We start from the raw sequence: 5,363 nt of genomic DNA on the forward strand, positions 1-5,363 counted from the left end.
AATAGGAACAAAATTTAAAAAAAAAGAAAATAGCTGTAAGATAGTAGAGAAGCTTGTTTATTTTACAGAAGCAGAAAGATGTAAAATGTAGCCCTGGAAGAATGTGAAATATAATCTCAGAACTCTAAGTGTGGCCTCTCAGGTTAATTTTGGTCAAATACATATCAGGTATTTTCACTAGTAATGTGGTTTCTTGCATATTTGAAAAGCATTTGCTATACCTATTGTCATTTCTCTGTATTTTGTTCCTATTTGTCTCTTTTTATAACACAACTGTTAAAATTGAAAATAAAACATCAGAAACATTAGACCAGTGAAATGAACTGAAACACATTGTTGACTAAAAACATATTTTGCAAATTACATCTGAAGTTGTTTTGATAGTGCATCTATTGCAGCTTAAATTCAGCTGTTCTTACTCTGTTGTTAATAAATGTTATTATGTGAAAGTAGATGGCCATGCAAAACAAGTTGTTAATACCTTTCAGCTTTTAACTCATTTTTCCTTTAAGTCCATGTATACTCTTCCTATATAACTCTGGAAATTAAGAGTGAAAGAAAAGAGGGCTGGGGATACAGCTCAGTGGTAATGAAGTATCAGGCCCTAGATTCAATTCTTAGAAACTCAAAAAGGAAAAAAAGAAAAAGAAATTATAAAGGGATATGGGGGGCTTTGTGCCACAGTGTGCATGTGGGAGGTCAGTTTTCAAGAGTTGATTCTCTGCTTCTACTGAGGATTCCAGGGATGGAACTCAAGTTGTCTGGCTTGTGCTTTTATTCACTGAGCCATCTTGTCAGCCCCCTTTACTACTTAGAGAGGTAGATTTATAAGTGATTAAAATGGAAAAGAGGTGTCTATATTTAGAATTTAATTTCCTTGAAACTTTCAGATTTGAAGCTTGCAGTACATTTTCAAGGAAAGATTGCCAGAGCAACTGCTTTAGCAACCCAAGATCTTGATACATACCCAGATTGAAATATTGGTGGGGTAGCAATCCTCAGACACCTTACTTGAGACAGGTGAGTGAAAGACAGTGGGGAATAAGAAAGGGGGTTAATAATTATTAACTGCTGAAAAAGTTCTTCCTACCAGTTTTTGGTTAGATGAAAAATACTTAATTGTCTTTAAACATTTAAACTTTTGGGACTGGAAAGATGGCTCAGTGGTTAAGAGCACTGGCTGCTCTTACAGAAGACCCAGGTTCAATTCCCAGCAGCCACATGGCAGTTAACAACCATCTGTAACTCCAATTCCAGGAGATCTGATGCCATCTTCTGACTGCTGTGGCCATTGTACAGCATGGGTGCACCTACTTGCATGCAGACAATATACTCATACACATAAAAAATAAAAGTAATAAAATTTTTTAAGTTTCAGCTTATATCTTGGTAAAAACAAAGCATCTGAAATCTTAGGTGAATAGTAAAACATGTTTTTTCTGTTATGAAATATATATCAAAATGTTAGTGATGAAACTTAGGGTAAGTACATTTTTTTCTTTTTTATGCATTTTCCAAATTGCATTTATGAACTTTATGACAGTTACTGGTTTCATTATAAATTACCCCAGATTTAGTAGCTTTTAAAACATCATTTAGCTGGGCAGGTGGCACATGCCTTTAATACCAGTGCTTGGAAGAGAGAGGCAAGAGGGATCTCTGAGTTCAAGGCCAGCTTGGTCTACATAGTGAAGCCCTGTCTCAATGTGTGTGTGTGTGTGTGTGTGTGTGTGTGTGTGTGTGTGTGTTATCAATTGTACTAGTCAGGGTTCTCTAAAGAAACAGAACCCGTAGAATGAATATATATATATATAGAGAGAGATTTATCAGCTTAGCTCACAGGATAGAGTCCGAGTAGTCCAACAATGGCTGCACCACACTGGAGAGACTGAGAATCTAGTCCCAATCTGGCGCTGAAGGTCTGACAAATTCTGAAAGATCAGCTAGTCTTCAGTCTACAGCAGCAAGACGAACTCACCAGCAAGAGAGAAGGCAAGCAGCAAGAAGCCTGGTGTTCCCCTCTGCCTTGGTCTTTTATACTGGCTGCCCTCAGAAGGTAACACCCACATTTAGAGTGTGTCTTCCGGTTTTAGATGATCCAATCAAGAAGATCTCTTTCATTTCAGTTAATTCCAGATCCAATCAAGTTGACACCCAGGATTAGCCATCACAGTGTGTGTGTGTGTGTGTGCGTGTGTGTGTGTGTGTGTGTGTGTGTACGTGTACACCCACACACATATATCTTCAATTCGATTAATATTCTTGGGTTTGCTTGTCTCTATTAACACAGTATATGAAGTAGAATAGCTAAAAGTGTGACTCAGTGACTGAGAACTGGAATCATTTGAAGGATTGCTCATTCTTGTACCTGGAGGTTAATGTTAGCTGCGTCCTCAGCCTGGGCTGTTTGCCAGAATGCTGGGATTAAAGGCATGTGCCACCACACCTGACTTGAAATACTTTTTTTAATACTTTAAAAAATATTTTCTAGGGCTGGAGAGATGGCTCAGTGGTTAAGAGCACTGACTGCTCTTGCAGAGGACCCAGTTTCAATTCCCAGCACCCACATGGTGGCTATGAACCATCCTTAACTCCAGTTCCAGGGGAATCCAGAGCTCTCTTCTGACCTCTGTGGCAATGCATGACACGGGTGCACTCACATACATGCAGGCAATACACTTCTTGTGACTGGCTTTCTCACAGCATGGTGGCTGGATTCCAAGAGAGGAATGTGACGGTACATGATACATTTAATTTAGCTTGGAAGTCATATAGTATTACTTTATTCTGTTTCTTGAAAAAGTTATAAATGTCCATATAGGTTTGGAGAAAGAAGAAATGGAGACAAACCCCACCACTTGAAGGCAGGAATATCATTACATTGTAAGAACATAAGATATAGAATCTACTGCTCTAGCCATCTTTGGAGAACATGATCTGTCACAGCTTTGTTTTCCCTCCCTCCCTCCCCCATTCACTACTGCAAGATTTTAAGAAATTAAGAAACAATTTGAAACTGTTGTTTCCAACTTAGTTGACGCATTTTATTAAAATCATAAACACAGTTCACAAATGTGAGAAAAAGCATTCTCAAGCATTTCTAGTAAATGAAATTGGTAAATAGGTTGCAAAGAGTAATTTAGTATAGTTTGTATTCTATTTCCTTTTTTTTACTGCCTTCTATTTTTTGAGACATGGTCTCCCTGTATCCCGTCTGCCCTGAAACTCACTATGTAGCCCAGACTGGCCTTGATCTCTCATCCTCCTGCTTCTGCCTCCTGAATGCTGGGATTAAAGGCATGTGCCACAACACCTGACTGGAAATACTTTTTTTAATAGTTTAAAAAATATTTTCTTGGGCTGGAGAGATGGCTCAGTGGTTAAGAGCACTGACTGCTCTTGCAGAAGACCCGGGGTCGAGTCCCAGCACCCACGTGGTGGCTACAAACCATCCTTAACTCCAGTTCCAGGGGAATCTGAAGCTTTCTTCTGACCTCCGTGGTGTTGCACAACATGGGTGCAGTCACATACATGCAGGCAATTCACTCATACACATAAAATAATAAAATATTTTCTGTATTATTGTTACTTTACGTGTATGGATATATTGCATATATGTAAGTGCACCTGTGTCATGCAGTGCCCACAGAGGTCAGAAGAGGGCATTGGATTCTCTGGAACTGGAGTTACAGATGGTTGTTAGCTGCCATGTGGGTGATGGGAATCAAACCTGGGTCCTCTGCAAGGGCAGCCAGTGCTCTTAACTGCTGAGCCATCTTTCCAGTCCCTACCTTATTTCTTTGAGACAGTTCTCTCTTTGGCCTGGAGCTTGCCAAGTAGACTAGGCTGGCTGGCCAGCAAGCCCAAGGGATCCACTTATCTCTGCCTTCCCAGTGCTGGGATCACAAGCATGTGATTCCACACCTGGCTTTTCTTTTTTATATGGTTTCTAGGGTTGAACTCAGGTCCTCACGTTTGAAAGAATTTGGGAAATATAAAATATACAATTAAAATTTTGAGACATGGCCCCTTATATTGCTTTTTTAAAATTACATTTATTCTCTGGGTATGTGTACATTTATTTATTAATTTTGTGTGTGCAAGGGTACCATAGCACACATGTGGAAGTTGGTGGACAACTTTTGGGAATCAATTTTCTCCTACCATAGGGGACCTGGGAATTGAGGTCAGTTTATTAGGCTTGGCAGCAAATACCTTTACCCACTGAGCCATCTCACCAGCCCAGATAAAGAATATAATGCTATGAACCTTGGATTTGTTCCCCAGAACCACAGCTTTGAGTTTTCTAGATTATGGTGGCATACATCTGTGATCTCAGCATTTCGGAGGCAGGGATGGGCAGGTGGATCATTATAACTTTAAGGCTAACCTGGTATGCATAGTGAATTTTAGGTCATCTAAGGCGACACAGCAAGACCTTGTCTTACGTATATAATATGTAACATGTACATGTATATCACAAGCTAAGTGTTGTGCATGCCTATAATCCTAATACTAGAATGACTGAGGCAGGAGGATTGAGAGTTTGAAGCCAACCTGGCTATATAATATGACCCTATCTCAAAAAAAAATCAAAGGGGGAAAAATATGATAAATGAAAAGGATGAATATTTGTAGGACATATGAATCAAATCAGAATTTGATATGTTCTTTTTGACTAATAGAATATGATTTTGCAAATATTAGGGCTCTCAAGAGGACTATCACATGCATATGTTTATGTATTAAAAAGGGGGAATTTTCTAGGTTCACAGTTGAGTTAATAAAGTTACACAATATTGAACTCAGTATAAGCCCTGTAAGACATAATATTGAATGAGTTTTTTAACCTTTAAAAAAGCTCCCATTTCATTTTAAAGTATACTGTTTCTTACAGAAAGACATTTTTTTGCTAATAACACTGTGATGTGGCACATGTCTCTAATCTGTATATATCTGATTATTACTAATCATAATCGGTTGCACTCAGATCCTTGGCACCTGTGTATGTCTGTAAAGTCATCGGGTAGATTTCAATGGTAACGTTTATCACCTCTACTAATTAACATGACGTAAATTTCCATGCTTCCTCCTGTTTGTTTGTTTTTATTTCATTTTATTTTTGTCTTCTGTGTGTGTGTGTGTGTGTGTATCACACAGAACATCCCAAACCATCTTATTCAACTATACACCCACTTCCCAGATGGCACCCTCCCATAGCCTCCCTCCCTGGACTACAGCCCTTATACTCTGATATCCCTGTTACTGTCTGCTGTGTTGTCGGCAACCCCTGACATTCCCCACTACTTGCCCTTGTGAATCTAGTCAGCCTATCTAGAGGTCTTTGTTTTAGGAGGGTCAGC

At 39.1% G+C, this 5,363-nt stretch overlaps 1 protein-coding gene across 16 annotated transcripts in view; it reads left to right on the forward strand.

The window, feature by feature from the left end:
- The window catches only part of Numb (NUMB endocytic adaptor protein), a 163,257-nt gene that overhangs the window by 35,653 nt on the left and 122,241 nt on the right, over nucleotides 1-5,363 (forward strand). For 7 of the 16 annotated variants that reach the window (XM_029554398.1, XM_029554400.1, XM_029554405.1 and 4 more), the window contains exon 2: nucleotides 891-1,020. The exons of the other annotated variants lie outside the window; for them this stretch is intronic. The gene's annotated coding sequence lies outside the window, so the exon portion shown is untranslated. The remainder of the gene's footprint in view (nucleotides 1-890; nucleotides 1,021-5,363) is intronic. 16 annotated transcript variants of the gene reach the window in all.

This window comes from Nannospalax galili, unplaced genomic scaffold (assembly GCF_000622305.1).
Source record: "Nannospalax galili isolate Female #2095 unplaced genomic scaffold, S.galili_v1.0 scaffold24, whole genome shotgun sequence".
NCBI lineage: Eukaryota > Metazoa > Chordata > Mammalia > Rodentia > Spalacidae > Nannospalax > Nannospalax galili.